Source organism: Phascolarctos cinereus, unplaced genomic scaffold (genome assembly GCF_003287225.1).
Source record: "Phascolarctos cinereus isolate Bilbo 61053 unplaced genomic scaffold, phaCin_HiC Scaffold_726;HRSCAF=1367, whole genome shotgun sequence".
NCBI classification, from domain to species: domain Eukaryota; kingdom Metazoa; phylum Chordata; class Mammalia; order Diprotodontia; family Phascolarctidae; genus Phascolarctos; species Phascolarctos cinereus.
In genome coordinates this window covers 404,397,036-404,420,845 of record NW_027556098.1, presented here as the reverse complement: position 1 = coordinate 404,420,845, position 23,810 = coordinate 404,397,036, and the positions used below count along the sequence as shown (strand labels likewise).

The window sequence follows — 23,810 nt, the reverse complement described above, 5'->3', positions numbered from 1 at the left end:
ACTCTGTCTCACTGTTTTTCTCTTGGTCTCTCTCTGTATCTCTGTCTCTGTCTCTGCTCTCTCTGTCTCTCTGTCATTCTCAGTCTCGGTCTCTTTCTCTGTCTCTCTCTAGATCTCTCTCTGTCTCTCAGTCTCTGTCTCTCTGTCTCAGTCTCTCTTTGTCTCTCGGTCTCTTTCTCTGTCTCTGTCTTTCGGTCTCTGTCTCTCTGTCTCTCTCTGTCTCATGTCTCTCAGTGTGTCTCGTGTCTCTCTCTCTCTGTGTCTCTGTTCTCTCCTCTCTCCTGGCCTCTCTCCCCCCTCCCTTCTTACCTGTCTGACTGTGAGTTCTCAGTTTTTTCTAATTGATCATGGTGTGGGGCATGCCCGCTGTCTCAGGGCGTCCCCTCCGCTATATTCTGGGTCATCTTCTCTTCTCCCTCTATCCCGTTTCACCCCCGGTCTCGGTCACCGTCTCTGCACATGGTTCCCCATCTTCGTAGCCGGCCCTGGTCTCTCTTCTGAGCTCTGGCCCCTCGTCACCAGCTGCCTTTTGGACATCCTGAACTGAAGGGCTCATTTGTTGTTGAGTCATTTTCAATCATGTCTGACTCTTCATGACCCTGTTTGGGGTTTTCTTGGCAAAGACACTGGAGTAGTTTGCTATTTCTTTCTCCAGCATATTTTACAGGTGAGGAAACTGAGGCACACAGTGCTAAGTGACTTGCCCAGGGTCACACCGCTGGGAAGTGTCTGGTGAGGCCAGATATGAACCTGGCAATCAGTCTTCCTGCCTCCAGGCCTGGCACTTTCTGCACTGTGGTGCCCCCTAGCCGCCCACACAGATGTTCTCTAAGCATCTCAAGCTCAACTTTGCCGACACAGAACTCGTTGCTTGTCTTCCGAAGCCTTTCTGTCTTCCTAACTCTCGTTGCTGTTGAGGGCGTTGCCACTTTCCTGGTAGCCCAGGCTTCCAGCCTCGATGCCATCCTTAGCGTCTCGCCCTCTCTCACCTCCCATGGCCAGTCATTGCCAAGCCCTGTAGTCTCACCTTCACGCTATCTCCCATAAGCCCCTTCTGCCTTGTGACATTGGGGCCAGCCTGGTTTTGGGCCCGCCTGCCTCGCGACTCTCCCATGCCAGCCTGGCCACTGCTCTGCTAGCAAAGGGAGCTTCCTGAAGGGCAGGTCTGACCACATCACACCCCTCCTCTGTCAACTCCAGTGACCCCACTACATCCCCTCCTCTTCCCCTGCTCTGTGAGTGTCACTGGCTCCCTGTTACCTCCAGGTATGCAAATAAATTCCTATTTGGCTTTATAAGCCCCTCATGACCTGGCCTCTTCTCACACCTTCCTTCCCTCCAGATCCTCTGGGATCTAGTGACCCATCCCCTAGGTGTCTTACCTCCAGGCATTTGCCCTGGCTGTGCCCTGTGCTTGGAACTCTCTCCCTCCTGCCTTCGCTGGCTTCCTTCAAGGCTCAGCTGCCCAACATTTCCTGATCCTCCTTTATCTCAATGTCTCTGAGACTGTCTCCCACTTATCTCAACTTAGCTTTTGTTATGTGGAGTTGTTGGCTTGTCTTCTCCTCCACCGCACTGTGAGCTCCTTGAAGGCCAGGACTGGCTTTTGCCCTTCTTGGCATCCCCGGTGCCTAGCCCGTGGCATACAGTATGGTGGCTTCATTTCTCCAGTCTGACCTCTGCTCAGCTATCAAAGAGGCTTTTTTCAGTTATAGCTCTGTGTCTTCCCCCTGCCCTCCTTAATGAACTTCAGTGGCTCTTTATCACCTCTGGGATCAAAGGGAAAAATAAACAAACCAACCATAAACTCTTCTGTTTTGGCTTTCAGGCCCTCCCCAACCGTGTCATTGTGCCTGCATTCTCTGATCCGGCCACATTGGGTGTTCCTCTTACACCCCACTTCATCTCCCCTTTCCGTGGCTTTGCCCTGCCCAGTTGCCATGCCTGGAATGCCCTCCTTTCCCGCCTCGGCCTCATAGAATGCCTGCCTCCCTCCACTACTCAGCCCAACCCCCACCTTCTGCAGGAGGCCTTTTCAGCACCCCCCCACTCCCCCAGCCACCAGTGCTGCCTTCCCTCCCTTCCCCTACTCTGTGTTTTGTATGGACCCATCATTAGAAAGGGAGCTCCTTAGCACAGTGCCTGGCACATAGTAGGGGCTAGTTGCCTGACTAGGGGAGCAGTATCTGTCCCCTTTGCCTCTTGCCCTGCTCCTATCTGGGTTTGGGTTGAGTAAAGCCCAGTTCCTAGGGAGTTGCCCCTTCTCAGATGGCCTGTGGGTGCCCAGTTCTCAGGGTCTGCTTTTGTCTTGATGGGCCATGATTGCTTTGTTTGGGAATGTTCTACCCAGGAATGCCATGCCCCGGGGCAGAAGGGGTAGGACCCATGGGGGCATCTGAAGCACCCTGAGAGCTAAGACGGAATAGGGCTTCACAGAGTTGCCCCCCCCTCCCCCGGTAAAAGGCAGGAGCTGAGCCAGAACTCTTGGGGGCCACAGCTGTTTGGCAGGTGGGGAAACTACTCTGCTTATCAACATACACACCTGGAACCTTTCCCTTAGAATCCTGTTCCCAGCCACATGTGGGACGGGCTGGCTGAGGCCAGGGGCTGGCTAAGGGAGTGGTGGCGGAGATTCCAGCCACAGACTCCATGCGATGCCCCCTGGGCCAGCCACAGAACCCAGCAGTCTTAGGTTCCAGGCAGTTCAGCCCTAACTGGGGAATCCAAACACAAGAGAAGCAACTCTCCCCTCAAGAAACTTATGCGCGCCCCCCCCCATTTCAGATGCGTTAGTGACGTTTTGGTTCTTACATTGAAGTCATTTCTGGAAATACCTTCCTTTTTGTAACAGTTAAACAGAAACTCAGTAAAAATGAGCACACCTGAGTCAGTTGGCCAGCCAAAAAGCATTAAGCACCTACTAAGTGCAGGCCTCTGAGCTAAGCACTGAGGATGCAAAGAAAGGCAGAAGATAGTCCCTGCCCTCTAGGAGTTCACAGTCTAATGGGGGAAGAGAATGCAAGGAAAGAAGCAGGGGGAGGAGCATGATGAAATCCAAAGGAGCCTAGGGAAAGGATGAGCTGACTGCCCTGGCCGGCCTCCTTCTGTGGAGGCTCTGGGAGGAGCTGTCTGCTGCCTGCCTTCCGCCCCCTCCATTCTCAGGGAAAGAGGGATTGGCTTAGGAGTGTGTGTGTGTGTGTGGGGGGCACCATGTAGGCTTCTGCACCCCCCTCCCCCCCATCTAGTAGCCTCTGTTCTAGGCAGGACAACACAAGTAGGTATATACTGCCGAGAGAGGACTGGGCCTGATCTGTAATTTCACTGGAACAGGGAAGTTCCTGGTGAGGAAGCTCCCTCTCTTCCATGCAGCTGGCACTGTGTGTGCATCTTTTGTGCTCACAGTGCTTGCCCAGGGTCTCACAGCCAGTATGGGTCAGGGGCAGGCATCCTCTATCCAGCTGCTGCTCCTTACAGATAAGGCAATAGAAGATCATTGGAGGAGCGAGAACCTGGGAGAATTGGGGAAAAATTTGGTGGAGGCAGAGGAGAAAGCCCCTGCACTGAGCTTTGAAGGACCCAAGGCAGGAGGAAGCGTGTTCCCCTCTTTCCTGATCTCCCTGCTGTGACAGAACACCCCGTGATCCTCGTGAGAGCTCGTCTTCTCGGCCAGAATCGGTGCCTGGAGCCTCGGTGTTCCTTCTTGACGTCCCAGCTCATGCTGATAGGGGTTCATGAGAACGGTTCTTGCCCTCTGCATCGGGAGGGCGAGGCTTCCTGTAGCATGACTTTGTCTCAGAAAACCTTCTACAGGAAGGTAGTCATTGTAAATAGGCCATTACATCATCGGGCCTTTCCTTCCAGGCCGAAGTAGACAGCTTCTCCTACTATATGTTTGCTGCTTTGGGGAGGCCACTTTCTGGGTGTCCGGTGCTCCCTTGTCCGTGTCCAGAATTTTGGCCCCTGGTGACTCTTTTAGCGTGGAGTGGGGACATTTTCTTGATTTCATTTGCTTTAAATTTTTGTGTTATTGTTCAGTTGTATCCAACTCTTCATGACCCCATTTGGGGTTTTCTTGGCAGAGATACTGAAGTGGTTTGTCATTTTCTTCTCCAGCTCATTTTACAGATGAGGAAACTGAGGCCAACAGGGTTAAATGACTTGTCCAGGGTTACGCAGCTGTTAAGTATCTGAGGTCAGATTTGAACTCGGGAAGATGAGTCTTCCAGACTCCAGGCCTGGCAAACTGTACACTATAGCGCCACCTAGTGGCTCTTGCACATGTACACATACACATGGTCGACTCTAGAATTGTTTATTGTAAACATCTGTGTCCCTTGGGGGTGGAGGGGTGGAGGGGTGGAGGGGACCTTGCCTCCCAGGAATTCCTAATGGAGTTAGAGTGGCCAGTGTCAAATGCTTAGACCTGAGAACAGTCAGAAAGAGGGAGGGAGGGCAGGTGATGCGTTGCTGTTGGCCTCTGAGCGTTGGGCGAGTGCCTCCGTTGAACTGATCTGCTGTCTCTGTCTGCATTGGCAGCCGATGCCCAGAGGAAGGCCTCTTTGTGGGCCTGCCTGGTGACCCGGCAAGCACAAGGAAGCTCTGGGGGCAGAATCCCGAGGAGAATCTGCGGGGAGGTTAAGGTAAGTCCTGCTGCCCTGCGTGCCCGAGTCCAAGCTACTCTTCCTCTTATCCCCATCCCCTCCACACCAGAAGTCTTGACTTTGAAACCAGAATGGCCACGAGTGGAGCGTTCCAGATGACTGTTTCTGTGAGCCATTAGCTGCTGGGCATGATGATAACTTGAAGCATCTGCAGTGATTAAAAAAAAAAAAGCTCAGTGATTTATTTGTGACTTGGTGATCGTAATAGTGACATGCGTGTGGAAACAATCCGTATTGCACAATTTGAAGACCCAGCTCTCTATTTACAGGAAAGATAATTAGGAAGTGCTGTGTTGGCAGTTAGTTTCCTTTGTGGCTTTGAAAATGGGGTTTTAAATGGACGGCCGTAATTACTTGCTTATTTACATCTGCCAAGTGATTCTGAAACTGCTTTGGCAGAGAAAGAGGGTGTTCGGAGAAGTGGACAGAGCCCTGGACTTAGAGTCCCTACACCTGGCTTGGAATCCCATTTCAGACACTAGCTGTGTAACCCAGTCACTTAAATTCCCCAGGCTCCAGTTTCGTCCTTGTTAAAATAGGAATTCTAATACTTAAATCCACTCCCTCAGGATTATTGTGAAGAAGCTGTTTTGCAGGCCATAAAATGCTACATCAGTCAGTAATCAAGAATTTATTAGCGTCTACTGTTCTAGGAGCTAGGTTAGGCACTGGGGCTGTATCAGGCCTCTGCCCTTGAGGTGCTTCTGTTCTGCTGGGGGAGGGGAGTGGATGCGGTAGGGAACAGTACCCAGTCCAGTCCAAGTAAATGGTACTTTCTTGTGGGGTACTACTAGTAGCTGGGGTGGGGGAGGTGGAATCAGGAAGGCCTGGATGTGGCCCTTGAGCTCAGCTTTGAAGGGAGCCAGGGATTCTAAGAGGCCATGAAGTTCAGGCACGGGAGAAGACAGCTGGGCAAAAAAAAAAAAAGTAGCAAGTCAGCCAATTTGATTGGAAGGTAGAGCGTGTGAAGTGGAAGTGTGTGCACTAAGCCTGGGAAGGTAACCCAGAGCCAGCCTGGGTTTGAAATGCCAGACTGAGGATTTGTGTTTAATTTAAGAATTACTAGAGCTTTTTGGGTAGGAGAGGGTTGTATTCACATCTGTGCTCTTTGCAGTTCGTTGTATGTAGAGAATGGATTGGCAAGGGGAAAGACTTGAGGTGGGGAGGCCAGTTAAGGGCTCTGCGTTGATCCAGGTGAGAAGGGGTGAAGGCCTCAATCCATGCTTGCTGTGTGAGTGGACAGAAGGGGACCAGACAGAGGCTGTGGAGTAAATGAGAATTTGGCCTGAGTGTGGGAGGTGGGGGAGGGAAGGGTGAGGACCCAAGGTTTCACATATGGGTGACAGGAAGGATGGGGGAGGTGCCCTGAACAAAGAGAGGGAAATTGGGAAGAGGAATAGGATTTGGGGGCGGGAGAGATAAGGAGTTCTTTTTGGACATAAGTATAATTTGAGGTGCCCACAGGCCATTCAATGAGTGGATATGAGAGAGAGTGAGAGTAGGTCTGCATCTGTACATGTGGGCAGAGGAGATCATCTGCAGAGAGATGGGACCTGAGGAGATCATTGAGAAAGGGCCCCTAGAGAGAAGAGGGCACAGGACAGAATTTTGGGGTGCACCCACACAGAGAGGATCTAGGGCATGATTCAAGAAAACCCAGAGAAGAGAAGTGGGAGTGTGCAGGAGGTCGTCAGCAGTGTTATGTGCTACAGAGAGGTCAGGGAGGATTTGGACTGGCAAAAGACCACTGCATTTGCCAGTTTATAGATTGTCGGAACTTAGAAAAGTTATAGTTGAGTGGCTGGGTGGGAAGCCAGATTGCAAGAAGTTGAGGAATGAGTGAAGGGGGCCATGAGTGTAGATGGCTTGCTCTAGGAGTTTGACTAGAAAAGGAGGAAAAGACTTAGGATGATATCCTGAGGGAATGGTAGTTCAGAGGGGTTTATTTGGGTCTTCTTTTTTTAAGGCTGGAGAGAATCTGGATCCTGGGAAAGAAGCAAAGATAGGGAGAGACTGAAGATTAGAGAAAAGGATGGTAGTGGAGGCAATCTGCTGAAGGAGGTGGAAAGGGATGAGATCAAGGGGTTGGCCTTGGCGAGTGCATCCATGCGCCATCCTGGCATTGGAGAGCCCTGCTGTGCCACACAGCTGGGCACTGAATTAGGTAACATCGGTGTTGTCGGTTGTTCATTATGTTTCATGTGTAATAGCCTTAGTCTCCCAACAGGACTTTCAAGCCCTTGACCCATCTCCTACTTTTCTGTATCCTCTATAGGGATCTTTGCAGAGCTGAGGACACAGCAGGTATTCATCAGGAGACTTGCCTTAGGACCCTAGCCTCCCCATTGCCCTCCCTGTTTGTTTTTCTGGAACTATGACTCCACGTAGGGAGCTCTGAGAGGGCCCTCCCTGCAGCTTCTGGTCATAGACAGTGGCTTGGGGCACTGAGAGGTGAAGGGGCTTGCCAAGGCCACACAGCCAGTTTGTGTCATTGACTCTGGGTCTTCCAGATATGGAGGCCGGCTTTCTGTTCATTCCATCACTCTGCTTCTCCTCTTTCCTCTTCTCTGTGGCTTGAGGTGATCCTCCTCCCTAAGCTGGGGAAGAAGAGGAGGTCCCTGGCCTCGTGGCTCACCCACTCTGGGCTTCCATGCTGGGCTCTAGGCTGGGCCCTGGGGAGCCACAGATGAAAAACAACATGGCCCCTGTCCTCGAGCAGCCTGGAATTTGACAGCAAGGATAGAGGAGACCTGCAGGGTGAATGGGATTAAGGCAAGGGAGAGGCTTAGGTACCAAAGCTGAGGCTGTCTCCGTGGTGGTTTCCTAGATGGATTGGAGCCAAAACCAAGCCAGAGAGTGAGCAGAGGGTTCTTGAGGGAGACAGACATTGTCTTGGGTTTCCTTGCAAGGATCTTCATTTATGAGGCTTTCCCAGGGGAATAGTGGTGACTCCTCAGCTGGGCCCTGCTTGGACTGCAGCAAAGCTATAGGAGACAGGCCTTCCTAGGGTCTCGGCACCTGGGTAGGAGAAGCACATTGAACCAGTAAATGATGAGTTCCAAAATGTTAAAAGTTGCCCGGTAGAAATGCCAGCCATTGAGGAAAAAGTGGGCAGTCGACTCTCTCCTTCCCCAGAGATGCTGGGATCTGCCCTGGATCAGCCACCCCTTTGCCTTCTGCTGTGCATGAAAATTGGCCCCATCTCCAAGAGGGAAATATGTAAGCAGATGCTGGGTGGGCTTCACGGACCCCTTGGTTATTATTAATTTTTTTGGAGGCAGTCTTGGTGAAGTGACTTGCTCAAGGTCACACAGCTGATACTTCCCTGAGGTACAGTCCTGAGGATGGATTTGAACTCGGGTCCCCCTGCCTTCAAGACTGGGGCTGTATCCACTGCGCCACCTAGCTGCCCCTTGTCCTCTCGGTTATTGCTCCTCCATTTTCTTGCCTCACCTGCTCTATTCTTTCAGTCCCCATGGAACTCCTCCTGGCTCCTGATGGCCTGTCAGTTAGTCAGAGAGCATTTATTAAGCACCTGCCATGTGCCTGGCCCTGGCCTGTCCGCTTTGCCCTTCAGTGCCTGCCCTCACCTCTGGCTGGCTGGGCTGACTTCCTCTCACCTGTCCTGGTTCTCCCTGACCTTTTAGATTCCTGCCCTGAGGCCTGGCTCCTGACCCACTGACTCACCTGCCCAGCCCATTCTGTGCTGAGGAACAGGCCCAGGAGGGGAGGGGAGAAGGGCTCTGACTTCATCTGCCTGCCGCCATGGAGAGCTGGGCATCTCCTTTGCTTTGGCTCTTCTTTGCAGCTTGAACTCTCTCCTCTCTAAAGGTGGCTTCTGATTCTAACAGCAGCTGGTACTTCCCTCCCCACCTCTCCTGTCCACAGATTCAGCCTGTCTGTGTCACCTGGATCCTATCGGTGACCAGATTCTGCCCAGCCTTCCTTCCTGATGTCTTAGATCTGTCTCTGCATCCCCACAGCCACTGCCCAGACCCTGGGCCTGTGTTACCAGGGGCAGCCACTTATCTGCTCTCATTGCCTCCTGTCTCATCCTTTCTGGTTCTTTTTGCCCAAGCTTCCAGATCCATCCCCCTTAATGGAAGTCTCAGATCGGATCACTTTCTTATTAAAGGATTTATGGATTCAGGTTGCTTCTTAGATCAGATCCAGATTTGTCAGCCTGACATTCAGGGCTGTCCCCAGCTTGGCTCTCCAGCCTTATCTCCTTATCTCTGGCCTCTGGGCTCAATCAGGCCTTCCCTTTGCCCTGCCCCACCCACCCCCTCTTGGGTTTCTCCTTCTCTGTGTTTGCTTATGTTATCTTTTGTGCCTGGAATGCCCTCCCTCCCTCCTCTTTGCTTATCTCCTTCTTACTCCTGCAGAACTGGGCTTGAGCCTTTTTTTTTTAAGGCAATTGGGGTTAAGTGACTTGCCCAGGGTCACACAGCTAGTAGGTGCCAAGTGTTTGGTCTGAGGCCGGATTTGAACTCAGGTCCTCCTGACTTCAGGGCTGGTGCTCTATTCACCGCGCCACCTAGCTGCCCTGCTTGAGCCTCTTTTCCACGAGGCTTCTGGCCTTTGGACTGGGCTTGTGGGTATCACGTCCTGCTCTTCCAGATTGGCTTATAATTTGGATTAGTCATGGATGTGCCCTTCTTTCCTGTTAGACTATCTGCTCTGCCTCCCCTCCCCAGGGGCACTTAGGGGGCCCTCTCCCCTGATCCTCTGACAGTGTGGTAGAAGGGAAGGGGGTACTAAGATAGAAGATCTGGGGTCTGGTACCAGCACACACCTCAAGCAAGCGATTTTCTCTCTCTTGGCCTCAATTTCCTCATCATAAAATGGGGAAATCAAATGACTGGGTGAGCTGTGAGGTCCCTTCAAGCTCTGAGAGTCTGGCGTGCCTTTGCTAGAATGTCCCTGGCTGCTGTGTCTGGGGCCTGCCCAGTCCAGGGGCCATAAATAGGTCAAAGGGAGTATGTGAGGTGCAGAAAGGCTTGTATTTTGAGCCACGGCCAATGTCTGGGTCTACTTTGTTTACCTACAAACTTTTTCCTTTCTTTTTTTTTTTTTTGGCTAGGCAGCAGGGTTAAGTGACTTGCCCAGGGTCACACAGCTAGTAAGTGTTATGTATCTGAGATTGCCTAGACACTTTTGCCAAAAGAGGGTTTTTGTCTGAGAGAGGTGGGGTGAGCAGCTAGTAATGGGGAACCCTGCCCCTCCCACACACGGAAGAGAGCTTAAGATAATTTAGGAGGTGATCCAGATGCCAAACATGTAGAACTACTGTGATAACGTTCATATGGTCTTTAAAGAGAGAAGCTACACACGATGGAGGGTCCTAGTGTGATAGATGGTGTTTTTCTTTCTCTTTGGAAGACATGTGCCTATGTGATGTGTCCTCGCAAAAAAGCGGCCCCCTCCCATGAGGCTGCGCTCATGCGTGTGGCTGAGCAGGACCCCTCGGGATGGGGTCCGACACTTTTGTGTGGCCAGGGCTTCCTTCCGAGATGCCTTAAGATGTCCCTTAGAAAGCTAGCTGGCCGTGGGCCACCTCCTCCAGTGGTGGCAGCAGTCAGGGCCACTGAGCTTTGTGTGAGGTGTGGGCGAGGGGAAGCTGTGTGAGTGCTTGATGCCCAAAGACCTCGAGGGATCACGGCCTGCTAGGCCTGGCCCTAATTGGTGCTTCTATGATTCCGTAAACCCACATCGTGACCTAGTGTTTGCACTGGGGTGGCACAGTGGAGAGAGATCTAGGACTGGAGTCTGGAAGACCTGAGTTCAAAGCCAGCCGCAGACACTTCCTAGCTGAGGGACCCTGGGCAAGTCACTTCACCCTGTTTGCTGCCGTTTCCTCATCTGTAAAGTGGGGTTAATGATGGCCCTTACCTGCCAGGGTTGTTGTGCGGATCAAGTGACATAGCGTTTTTAAACTGCTTTACAAAACTTAAAGGTAGAGAAGCGTCAGGTGTGATTCTTTAGCTAGGATCCGTAGCCTTGCGAATGGCTGCTTGTCCAGAGCCACAGAGTGTGAGTGAGAATGCGTGATTGGGGGGGGGGCAGCTGGCCCTGCAACCCCTTCAGAGCTCTGTCCTGGGAAACTCTCCACTCAGTCAACCAGCATACAGTCATTATGTACCTACTGTACTTCCAGGCACTGGGACTCCCAAAGCAAAAGGGAATGGGCCCTGCCCTCAGGGAGCTTAAACACTCTTTCCACCTCAGACCTGAGAATGGCAGGGCACTGTATCTTCCTTGGGGTCTGGGGGGTGGGGCTGAAGATCCTCCAGCCCCTCAAGCCCTGCCCTTGCCCACCTCCTGAGTCTGAGCCCTCCTGGCCACCCTCGACTCCCAGCCCCTTCTAGATCCCCCTGAGCTTGGCAGCAGGGCCCCTTTATGCCTGCTGGGTCAGGCCCCCCCCCCCCCCCCAGGCCCAGGGCCTATTTCCAGCTGTTGTTGAGGATGAATGGTCTGCCCTGCCACACCCTTTCTGTCTGAGCCTGGCCACTGCTCTGCCCCTGCCTGCCACATATTTATTCCTCTGCCTTCCTTCTCAGAACCTTAACCTCCTGCCCTGACCCTTGCTTACCCGAGCAGTCCCCTGCCTACAATACCAGCTGCCTTTGTCCTGTGGCCAACCCTGCCCGCCCACCTGCCGGCCTCCCACGAACTTCCCACCTCATTATCTTGGCTTGTTCCGGGCAGATAGGATGGCATAGGGGCTCCCTTTCTCCCAAGTGGGCTGGCATCTGAGCGGTGCTTGGTTTTTTCTTTTTGGCAGGGAGTAAGGTAGGGGAGAAGGGGAACAATTTATTTTCAGGCATGAAACTGAAGCCATCTTGATGTGTGTAAGCAGGGAAACCAGGGCACAACACAGAAAGGCCAGCCTGTGGCACCAGCCACAAGGCCTGCAGGCTCAGGGCTGTGGCTTCAGGATCAGGGCTCTCTTTCTGGCCTGCCTGGCTAAACCCTTTTTTCAGGCCTGGGCTGTGACTCGGCCACCATCTGGTGCTAGGAGAACAACTGAGCGGTCCCAGTGGGCTGGGACGGAGCCCAGCAGCCTGGTTGTAATTGAAGCGTCATTATCTACGTCTAAGATGAAGACAGCCTTGGTTCCCAGCTGGGTTGAAATCTGCAGGTGCCTGATCCCCACTAAAGGCTGGAGCCCGGGCAGTATTGGCCCTACCCTTCGCATGTGGGGAAGACTAGCAAGCCTGACCGAGGGAGCCGTTGGCCCAGAAGCCCTTATTTCACCAGCCTTAACTGGGACTGGATTTGGGAGTGACTGGGGGAAGGCATCTGTTAACAGAAACCAGAGCTTTTATTTTGGCTGGGGGGGGGGGCGGCATTCCTTGAAGGTTGTGATTGCCTCCCATGTGAGACATCAGGATGGGGGATGGGACCATAGGCAAGGTTTCCTTGGATTAGCTAGCTATCAGTGTCATCTTCTTGTCTGGTTTTATTTAAAAGGCTGGCTGGCTCAAAATACTTGGTATTTGGCCACAAGCAGGTACCCTGGTACAGCAGGCAGGCCCAAGTTACCGAGGCTGTGGAAGGCCTTGAGTGACGAGGGTCCCTGGCTAGGTCTGCTTGTCTTAGCTCTGGATCTCTGCCTGCGGGGGCCTGAGCCAGAAATCTTGGGTTCTCTACTCGTGGTGACCCTGCTGTCCAGAGGGAACCCTTTCCCTTCTCCGTCAGTGTTTCATCTCTCCCCCTAAAGTTCCGCTTCTAATCCTTGGCCCCTCTGTGCTTCCCCAGATGCACAAATGTCCTGGGTCTGGTCTTTGGGATCTTTGTAGCTTGTAGGAGCTCCGGCTCCTTTCAGCACAAGGGAGAAGGCTTCCATGTCTCCCAGCCTGCCCTTAAAGGCTAGACTCTGTCCTTTCAGGCCCCAGGAGATGACAGGGCAAAGGTCACGCATGATCAGGCACAGTCGTCTGCCTGGCAGAGCCGCTCAGCACTGCTGCAGACGGATGGGAATCGATGACGTGCCATTTGTCAGGATGGCGCAGGGCGAGTGGAGGCGCTGTGCGGATGGACGCACAGCTGTGGGTCTGCAGTGATTAGCCTGCTCAGCCCCCTAGGGATGGGAGGCAGGAAAGGAGGGGAGCCAGAGATAGAGGTGACGGGGTGGTTCCTCTCAATCCTGGAAAGGCTGTATAGCGCCCCAGTGGGATTGGCTCCTAGGCCACTCGGGGTTCTGTAGCAGAGGGGCTGAGCCCCAGACTCTCTTAACCCTGGCTGGTTCCCAGATGTCAGGGGGAGAGCTCAGGGCAGCAGCAAGCCCAGGGGCTTAGTCAAGTGCCCCACAGCACGTTGCCAGAGATTGGCTCCTGGGTAGACACAGTAAGGGAAGAGAATGTTTGCCCGGTCGATTGCCTGTGATACTGAGTTCTCTGGAACATCTCCTGTTCCCATAAGCGAATGGCTCTGTAGCTTTCAGGAGAAGCAGCTGGGGAAGATGGGCAGAGCCTTGGCCTGGGAGCAGGGGGAAGCCTACACTGGAATCTCTCCTCAGATGCTCACTGGTTTTGGCCCCATGACCTTACCACTTCATCTCTGAACTTCAGCGTTCCCATCTGAAAACTGAGGATGGTAATGCCTCGAGTCCTCTCCTCCCTGAAGGCTTGCAGCAGATGCATGGGTGGGAAGCATTAGCAGAGGCCTCAGGTGCCCTCTAGATGCTAGTGCCCAGCCCCCAGTGCCCACCACCCACCAGGAGAGATTGGAGGCAGTGAGGAGGGCAGCATGTAAAGTCAGCCCCACCCTACTGCCCCAGGACTCCTCAGGTAGAAACGGTGTTTCTGGTCTGTGTCTGCCAGAGTCTCCCACGGGCGAGGTGTTTCTCAGCCACTTCTTGTGGGCCCAGCCCTGTGCCAAGGTATGATGGGGGAGATACTCATGGGAGAAGACACGGCCCTGCGTTCAAAGACTTTACAGTCTAGCTGTGTCTAAGGAGGGAACGCCTACGGGAAAACAAATTGCCAAACCATTTGATGCAATAGACACTCAAAGGAGAGGTTGAGTGGGCAGCAGAGAATTCTGGGTGAGGTCGAATAACCCTGAGCCAGCTTGCGGAGGGTGAGGAAGATCTGGCGAGGTCCAGGGAAGAGGGCCTGGCAGGGAGGGGGAACGGCATAAGCAAAGGACCAGAGGGCGGAAAGAGCCTGGTACGGAGAAGAGAGTGGACAGCCTCTGCTGGAGCAGGGAGCAGTGCGGTGGCGTCCCCTTCAGTGCCAGGCAGGAGGAGGAGGCTGAGTTTCACGCCACAGGCAGCAGGCCACTTTTTGAGTAGAGGAGTGGTGTGATGAGAGCTTTGTAGGAGGCTCTGATCACATCTGGCTGCAGGAGAGGCTAGAGGAGGGAGATTGTCCCTTGGGACAGCAGCTCGGAGGCATTTGCCAGCCGTCCAAGTGTGGGGGAGTTAGGACCCAGCCCCTGGAGTGGGCAGAGCATGGGGTCTGGAGGGCCAGTCTGGAGCCCCAGCTCAGATCCTGCTTCTGGTGCTTACTGGCTGTGGGACCTTGGATCAGTTTCTCTTGGGTTTCAGACATCATCCACCCTCAGCATGTACGATCTGAATGCCCTTGGGGAAAATCGCTTCACTTTCCCAAACCTCAGTTTCCCCTTTTAGAAAAGGAGGTTGGACCACTCCAGAGGACTGACATTGAAGCCAACACCTGACAGAGGTGGGGGGCTGAAAGGTGCAGAAGGAAACATACATTTTTGGACATGGCCAATGTGTGGCATCATTTTGTTTGACTAAGCTTGTCACAAAGGTTTTGTTTTTCTTTTTTCTTTTTTTTATATTCAAAATAAGGGTGAGAAAGAGGGGACTAGCTATAGTATTAGGGGCGGGGAAGGAAAGAGGGTCATTGAAGCATTTAAAAGAAAATGCACATAATACAGTATGACCAGGTAGGATTTCTACCAGGAGTGCAGGGCTGGTTCAATATTAGGAAAACTATCAGCATAATTGATCATATCAACACCAAAACCAACAGAAACCACATGATCATCTCAATAGATGCAGAAAAGGCTTTTAACAAAATACAACACCCATTCCTATTAAAAACATTAGAGAGCATAGGAATAAATGGAGTCTTCCTTAAAATAATAAATAGCATCTACCTAAAACCTTCAGCAAGCATCATATGGAATGGGGACAAGCTAGAAGCATTTCCAGTAAGATTGGGAGTAAAACAAGGATGTTCCATTATCACCACTGTTGTTCAATATTGTACTGGAAACGTTAGCTTTAGCAATAAGAGAAGAAAAAGAAATTGAAGGTATTAGAATAGGCAAAGAAGAAACAAAGCTATCACTCTTTGCAGATGATACGATGATATACTTAGAGAATCAAGTGAAAAACTACTTGAAATAAAAGAAAATGCTCAGAAAAGAACAGAGGGGAGTTCAGAAGGAAACACAGATGAGCAGGACGGCTTTGAAAGTGATGTGTTGAATTTATTCTGTACTTTTTTTTTAAAGCAAGCTGGAAATAATTAAGATATGTGATTTCTTATGCAGTCCCCTTTTTCCTACTTTGTATATGAAATGTGCATTTAAGTGCAAAATTTAAAAAAAATTTTTAAATTTAAAAATTAATTTAAAAATTAAAAACACCCGAAGGTATTGGGTTGGATGGCCCCCAGCGTTCCTGCCCAGCTGTAGATCTATAATTCTGTGATCTTTGGGCCTCATTTTTCCCCTTTGTAAAATTAGACATTATAAAATTGGAAATTAAAATTTTTCAAATTAAAAAATTAAAATTTCAAATTAGGAAAATGACTAAGACCTGAATCTAGAACCAGACACTGTGCTAACCGTGTTCTAGTACAGCTGGGCTGATGTCCAAGGTCATGCAGACGGCCACAGCACCAAGATTTGAGCTTCGATGCTGGCACTCCAGGTCTTATACTCTGCCCTGCCACACAGACCCACAGGCTCATTGTAGGCTGCTGGTAGAAGCCTGGCATCACTTGCACAGTATTAACTCTTGTATCCCCGCATCTGTGGATGACTTACAGAAGCTTCCAGAGCTGGTCCCATCAGCCTGATCCAGTCCATCGGGCCCACAGATGGTATTGGGGAGCTCACCACTGCTTGTTTTCTCTGCTGGCTGCTCTACATGCCCTTATCCTGGCACTTTCTTCCGTCTCTTGTGCCCTCGCCTTTAGAGGGAAAAGCCGGTTCCAAAGGGTTTGATCCCAGGGATTAAAATTCTGCAGAAGAATTATTGGGAGATGCGCAAGAATGGCATTCTGAAGACGAAGAGAAGATACAAATAGGGGAATGGTGGGCTTGCTTTGAATGGGAGAGAAGAGGAGAAGAAGGGAAGTAGAGTTGAGGTGGCAGCTGCCATGTGCCAGGCATGTGCTGAGAGCTTTACAAACATTGGCTCAGTTGATCAGACTGGTGTGGGTGCAGATTTTTTTTAAAAAGCCCAGAAGCTGGAACCAAGGCCAGGTAACAAGAGGGCACATCTAAGCACGGCCTGGCCCTCTAAAAAGAGCCTCTCAAAGGAAGATGGGTGAGCCGAAGACAAGCAAGGGGCATTTGGTCCTCTGGGGAGGAAAAAGGGTCGGAGAAGGGCTGGGACCTTCCCTTGGGGGGACAGGACGCCCAAGAGAAGACAATGGCTCTGTTCCTGATGTGTGCCCTTTTCCTCTATGAAGGAGAATGACTTTTCCACTGAAGGGGCCAGCACCCGATGGTTCAAGGTGAATATGTAGGAAGTCTCCAGGGAAGGGCCGTGGGGATCTGTACTTCAGTGACCATACAAATATTCTCAAATATTACAGAATAAAATTATTACAAATATTACAAAAGAGGGCATGCTCCTCAGATCTGCAGATGACGCAGAGCTCAGAGGGCTGGTTACAGATCCTTGGCTACAGCATTGGGCTGAATCTATGAAGAATTCACTAGGGAGAAATGTAGTCTTATAGTTCGATACAAAAATCAGCTTCACAAGTACAGGATGGGGCAGGCCTAATTAGCAATTTGTCTGAAGAAGATCTGGGGGTCTTAGCAGACACAAATTCAGTGAGCCAGCAGTGTGATGGGCCACCAGGAAAAGCTAACGTAAGAAAGGCAGAGATTCCAAGAATAAGGATGTTGACGAGCTGCGGGGTAACCAGGGTGATGAAGGACCTTGAATTCATGATAAATACAGATCAACTGAAGAAACGGAAGATGTCTAGTCTGGAACAGAGAAGACTTGGGGGATGTGATATAATTGTTTTCTTGGCGTGTTCAAGGGGCTGTGCGTGAGCCACGGTCTGCTTGGCTCTGGAGGACAGAACCGGCCACAGAGAGCTGTCCTGACGTGGAAGGGGCTGCCCTGCCTGATTACTTGGGCTCTGTCACTATGCAGACCCTGCTGGTGTGTGGGTTGAATTAAATAGCCACTGAGGCCCCTTCTAGCTCTCTTAATTCTCCGACAAAGCCTCAACTCCCATGTTGGCCTTAAAGAGAAAGAGCTTTGTGGGTGCTGAGGAGGGGGCCCTTGGCGAGGCCTTGGGAGGTCGCTGTTGGGTATTTATACCCTATTTGCAGAGGTGCTCAGTCCACAGCAGGCATGATGGGATACCTGTCTCAGTCGCGTTGGGCGTGGAAGCTCAGCACGGGTGTCCCAGGCCATGTCTGCCCCCGGTTCAGTCCGCCCTCTCTTTGTGGACTCCACCCTCCTGACTCAGCCACGTTCCTCACCTTCCTTTTTTTCCCCGTGAGCTCACGTGCCATAATCTTTTCTGCCACTGTCTACATCATGTCATGTGTGTGCTAGGCATGCTGTGGAAAAGCTCTGTGGTTGGTGTTAGCTTTGGGCCTCTTCCTTCCCTGGGCTCTGAGTTCAAGTTGTGACATTTGACCAGTAGTCTTCCCTGAGGAGGGACCAAGGAAATGCACCTGTCTTTCCTGGGTGGCCAGCCTTTGTGGCCTGGGCAAGGACGGGGAACAGGCCAGTTCAGGATCATAGAACATCGGGGCTACAGGAGGCTGGGAGAGGAAGCGGGGAGCCCAGCATCCCACCACCGCTCAGTGGCTGACCTGAGACTAGAGAGCCCCCAGGTCCTGAAAAAAATCTGGGGGTGCCGGTGGCCTGCGAGCTCAATCCACGTTAGCAGTGTGACATGACGACCCAAACAGCTGATGGCTTCCTGGACTACATTTAGAGGCAAAGCTTCCAGGAGGAAGGAAGAGATCATTCTTTTTTCTTTTTTTATGGTTTGTTTTTTTTTAATTTTTTTGCTAGGCAGTGGTTAAGTGACTTGCCCAGGGTCACACAGCTAGTAAGTGTCAGGTGTCTGGTCTGAGACTGGATTCGCACTCAGGTCCTCCTGACTCCAAGGCCGAGCTCTTATCCGCTGCGCCACCTAGCGGCCCCCAGGAGGAGATAATTCTGAAGACCACCAAAGAGGGCCGCCAGGATGATGGGGGAACAGATGGACAAAAAGTACTTGAGCTTCTGTTGTGCCCAGCACCGTGCTTACTGCTGGGGCTACCGATATAAAGACAGTGGCCAATCTCTGGGTGCTTGCATTGTAATGGGGAGACAGCCCTGGGGGTGATCTGGGAAGCTCCAGGGGTGGCTGCTGGGGCCACAGGGCCCTCAGTTGAGCCGTCACAGTGGTAGTGCCGACCAGAGGGCAGGGTTACACACTCCATAAGCTTATCAGGAAAATCAAACCACCGTGGCCGGGAGACAGGGCAGGAGACTCCACATCACTGGAAGAGCAGAAGGGGTGGGGCTTGTTTAGGCTGAAGAGGGCGCTGAGGGCCTAGCCTTGTCCAGCTGCTGCCCCAGGGCAGCCCCAGGAACAGAGTGAGGACGATGGCTAGGTGTGGGCTGGCTGTGAGGAGAGATTTGGGCTGCCTTGGCAGGTACTGTCATGGCTTTCCTCGCTGGCACAGAGGCTGGCTGTCCGCTCGTCCAGTGAGTTGGGATGGACATTCTCTTTCATGTGGGAGCTGGGCTGGGTGGCTCCTGCCTGAGGTCCTGGCCCAGGCCGGGGTGCCCGGGGGCGTGGAGGTGGCTGGGTCACTGAGACCCATCGTCCTGGCTCAGCTCGAGGCCCTCTTGCCTTTTCTCACTGGGGGGTATGCACTGGCGTTCTGGTGCGGGAAAGGCCTGCTCAGGGACTGCGGTTCCCGTCTGGGGTGTAGGGCGAGGCTGAGGCCCCAGGCCTGGCAAGGAAGGCAGTGCCGGCAAGTGGCAGGCCATGGGGCTGGAGGTATCAGGCACTGAGTTTTTTCTAGGTTGACCTTTTGCAGTAATAAATAACAGCGAATGTTTGTAGGCTAGAGGCAGCTAGGTAGAACAGTGGATAGAGTGATGGGCTGGGAGTCTGAGAGACCTGAATTCAAATCCAGCCTCAGATACTTATTAACAAGTCACTTAACCTCTGACTCAGTTTCCCCAACTATAAAATGGAGATAAATAATGGGGATTTAGCACCTACCTCCCGGGATTATCGTGAGCATCAAATAAGATCACAGGCCAAGCTGCACCCCTGTCCCCAGGCCCAGCTCCAGGCTTGTCTGGCCAGAGGCAGCACTAGCAGAGGAGATGGGAAGGAAGCTGGGCTTCCCAGGGTTGGTTGCTTTCATCAGCCGAGTTACCTCTGAGAGCTTATTTAGGCCCAAGAAATGCTGGAGATGCTGAGAGAGATTATGTGATAATTACCAGCCACATCGGGCTTTTTTTTTTTTTTTGCCACCTAGGCAAAAAATCCAGCCAGTTTGGAGAGTCTCCTAATTAGGGAGCAGGTCAGGAGCGCTCTTCATTCTAAGTATTTCATGACTCTCTTCACTGAAGCCAGGCTCCAAGGGTATTGAAAGGGGCAGCTCCACCCAGACAGAGCCATTGAGGCCTGTGTAATGAGAGGTGCCCTCAGCTTTGTGTAGTTTCTGTGGGTTTCTCAGCTGTAAAGAGAGAAGACAGAACGTCTCTCCCCTCCCAGCTGGAGGAAAAGCAAGCAGGGCCCCAGCTGATTCTGGCTGCCACTTGGGGGAAGGCCCACTCCATGGGGAGACTGATCCAGAGGTCAGGCTAGTAAGGAAACAACTCTTTCTCTTGTAGGTCGAGTGTTTGGGGTCGGTGGGCTCATGGTTCTTGGGGCCAGCCTGAGGCCTTGGCTTGGTAGACACTGAGGATGGCTATTGGCCCAGGCCCTGACTTTGGAGGGGCCAGCCATCAATCCCCTCATCTACCCTGGCTCCATTTCTGCAGGGACACTTGGGGAGACGCCCCTCAGGGGAATCGGATTGCTGCAAGAGCTCAACTGACCTCTCTTCCCTCTCAGGTAGCCAGGTTCCATTAAGGCAAGTGTCAGCCTCACCCCTGCCTCCAAGCCAGGCTGCTTACAAAGTGCCAAGCCACCCACTGAAGGTGGTCCCTCACTGGGGGAATCCCTGCCAGCAGAAGTGCCAGGCCTGGGAGACCTTCCAGATGTTCTTCTCCAGCTCAGCCTAGCCCTTATCTCCCCACCCCCGCCACTTCCTAAATTCTGGCCTTGTGTCCGTGCCCTCGGCCTCTCTTCCTCTCCCCCTCTTCCCTTTTTTGGAATTCCGGGCATTGTTACCAGCCCCCTTAGCCACGGGTCTGTCTCCTTGTACTTTGCAGGCCCCAGGCCCTTCCATTTGGGTCAGACCACCTCTCTTCATTGACCACAACCTGCTAGCCTGACCTTATGGGGCCCTGCCTTGGAGGCCAATCCCAGGGTTCACCCCATGAATCCTGGACAGAAGGAGAACAAGTCTGAGCTGAGGGTCAGAATGGTTCCCTGAGGATGGAAGGGAGCGGGTAGGGACAGACGAGAGCACCATTTGGGCCCCCTGACTTCAGGTCCTTGGGGAGGTGACTGTCACCATACAAGTGGGGAAGCGTTTTGTTATCAGTAGAATTAAGGACCAGATGAGTCTGGGCTGCCAGGTTTGGGCCGCGCTAGCAGGTGGCCAGAAGGCTGAGTTTGAACCTCCCTCCATAAGACTCTTCTTAATAGAGATTCAGATGGAGGCCTGGGCAGGCAGGAGTCTTGTAATGCCCAGGAGTTCTCCCGAAGGGCATCATGTGGGCATCTTCGCTGTCAGGCGGACTCTTGTATCCTGGGTGCCCGGGTTTCCTGTGCCACCTCTTGCCTGGCCCTTGGATATCTCTCCCCCAGGTACTTCACGTCAATCATGCCAGGTCCCAGTGCCTCTGGGGAGAACCTGTTGGGGTGACTGTCACTTTAAATACCAGTGCCTGTTTTCTCTGGCTGTGCTAAGTGACAGCTGGGGAGGGTGGGGAGAGAGAAAGGGGAGGCATGAGCAGGACTGGATGTGTGCCTGCCTGTGGGCACAGTTCAGCTCCGTTCTTGGCCCTGTGTGGGCCAGCCAGCACTGCCAGCGCCTCATCTAGGGGGCAAGGCTGCAGATGGGAATTGGTCTGGGCACTGATGGACGTTGGAAGGGGAGCTGGCTGCCCTGCTCTCCCTTGTCTAGGTAGAGTGTGGGGGCGAGGGGCCGGCCCCTTTCCTCAGATCGCTTTCCTGCCAGGGAGGAGGGCACGCCTCCCAGTAGCCTAGATTGGCCTGGGGGGCACCCACCTGCTTCCCTTGTCCTGTGCACTAGGTTAGGTGGGCTTTGGAGCCAGAGCCCCGGAGCTGAACCCCTCCCCTGCCCTCAGCTTCCCATCCTCCAGCGGCTGCCCAGACGTGGGTAGTGGTAGTAGCCCCTGGGGGGTTCTGGCCGCCCCAGGGGACTGAATCTTGACCCCTCCCAGCTTTGTTGTGTCTCCTTCCCTGGAAAGACCCGAGATGTGGGATGCTCGATTGCTGTCTGGGCACATTTTGCTGTGGCAGTTCCTCAGGGAGAAGCTAATGGCTGCCTTGGTCCTCTGGCCGGTCTTCTGAAGGAGTGGGAGCAAGTGTTTGCTGGAGAAGGAGGTGTTTGCCGCCTGAGGTCCTGAGGCTGGGGCTTTGCTTGGGTAGTCCCCCGCTGACTACTGCCTGCCCAGGGCCACTCGGCTTTGACAGGTAAGGGAGCTGTGCAGGCCGAGCTTTCTGGGATGCAGACTGCTACGTGCAACCGCCCCGGCTCCTGGCTGAGCAGCGTGACCCTTTCTCTTGTCCTCCTGACCTTAAGGCTGAGGGAGGGATGAATGACGCCTAATTAGTGTTGGGGGCCTGGGACCCAGGGCCAAGGGTGGGCCCCTGGGCCGGGCTGTCTGGGTTCCAGTGACTTCATTCCCTTGGAGGTGCCTTGTACCTAGGTCGTACTTAATTATCATTTATTGAATTGTTGGATTTGCCCTGTCCTCGGGAAGGTAGCCTTGTAGGGTCCAGACTGGACACTTTGGCTGTGGCCCCAAGTGGGAGAAGCTGTGAGTCAGGGCTCAGTGAGGCCTGGCCTTGGCTGCCTCTGGGGGATTTCTGTGTGTTGCAGTGTCCTGAGCCAGACAGCAGGCCGATGTGAGGGGGCCGCCACCACTCGGGCAGGCCAGGATGCAACGCCCCTGAAAGTAACAGGCTTCTTTCTCCCTGGGGAAGGAGAAGGAGATGCAAGGTCACCTGCTGATACAGAGAACATCCAGCCAGCAGCCCGGCAATTGGCTGCAGGGATGAGAGGAAGAGACTGTGCGTCTCCATGGAGACAGAGCTTGCAGGTAGCTATTGGCCAGGTGGATCCCGTTCAGTTTACTTCAGCAGACCCTCATTGGATAGATGAAGCTGTTGTAGGCAGGAGGAGCAGGTCCCAGGTGCTAGTTCAGAGCTACGCTCATTCTCATGCAGAGTAGCATGCTGGGAATGTGGGCTGGTGAGGCCTCTTTCTAGAAAAGCAGACCCCCTTAAAACTGGCCACACAAGGGGCCGGTCACCGTGTCTGCAGCCTCAGATGGCCTTGGTGTGGAGAAGATGCCCACTTTTCCTTCTGGGGAGGGGCGTTCAAGAGCTTAGTGCCCAGAACAGTCGGCCTTAAGAAGTTGAACCTGGACTGTCCCCAGGGCAGGGATGGAGACTGGTGGGAGAGGGTGGGGGCGAAGGACGACAATCCTTCTTCTGCCTAAACCAGGCTTGTGGCATTAGATGGGCGACAGAGGAGCCTTTCAGGACCTGCTGCGATGTCAGCCCTGTGGTTTGCTGACTGATGCTGCCTTAGGGCCCTGGTGACCTGTGACCTCTGGAGGCGCTGTCACTCTGGCCACGCCGCTTTCCAGAGGCAGACCTTGAGCTGATGGTGCCCTACCCACCCCGGGCCCCATTGGCCTTGGTGTGAGCTAACCTGAGGCCTTTCCACAGAAGCCCAGGAGCTTCATAGAGGTTTAAAGACAGTGGCCCAAGGAAGAATTTGGTGACTTGGACCTTCCTGTACTGGGTGAGCGTGTGTCAGAGAAGAGTCATGATCTTCTAGGGCTGCTGTGTCTTCCCTCTCGCCACTGAGGTTTTCATTACAGAAGGCTTGATGAAGTATGTCACTCGTGGGGTCATCAGCCTTGGCCATGGGACTTCCATTGTCCTCTGCCTGCCTGCTCTGCATCTAGATAGATCTGATGACTGTACCTCAGGGCCAAAGCAGGTGGGGAGGGTTGCTGTTTCCTGGGCTGACCTGGAGAAAGCATGTGTCAGTGGGATGAGCTAATCCCATGGAATTTTGTCATGATCCTGTTGTGGGGGTAGGAGGGGGTGGGTAGAGGGTAGGGGCCCACTTTGTTCTCCTGTAGGAGGACTGGGTATGCTGCATTTTCTCATGGGCTCATTGTCAGCTGGAAAGGAGCAGTGCTGTGGACCAGCCTGTCCTATGCAGGCAGGAGAATCAGGGGCCTGTCAGGGACTGCAGAGAAGTCACTCCAGACCCCTTGCTCAGGGAAGCCAGGGTCAGACCGAGTATCCACCTAGAAGCCTTCTGGGAAGAATGCCATGGGGGACAAGAAGTGTGACTCAAAGAGAACCTCTGGCCTTGCTTCCTTCTGGTGGCCTGACTTCCGGCTGGTTCTCGCTCTTATCTTTGACAGGTCCTGGTGCTGGAGGGTAAAGGGCAGAGTCCAGGGCTCTCTGGGACTGGGGACAGCCAGCAGCTCACTTGGCAGCCTGGTTCTCGGTGAGATCCCAGGTGCCAAGTTTTAAATCCAACTTTAAGCTGAAAGCTAGACATGGGAGGGAG

At 53.0% G+C, this 23,810-nt stretch overlaps 1 protein-coding gene across 1 annotated transcript in view; it reads left to right on the top strand.

Moving 5' to 3' along the window:
- The first annotated feature begins 4,372 nt into the window (after positions 1-4,372).
- MIB2 (MIB E3 ubiquitin protein ligase 2) overlaps positions 4,373-23,810 on the top strand; it is a 47,556-nt gene continuing 28,118 nt past the window's right edge. Inside the window, 1 exon segment of the mRNA XM_020976128.2 lies at positions 4,373-4,640. The gene's annotated coding sequence lies outside the window, so the exon portion shown is untranslated.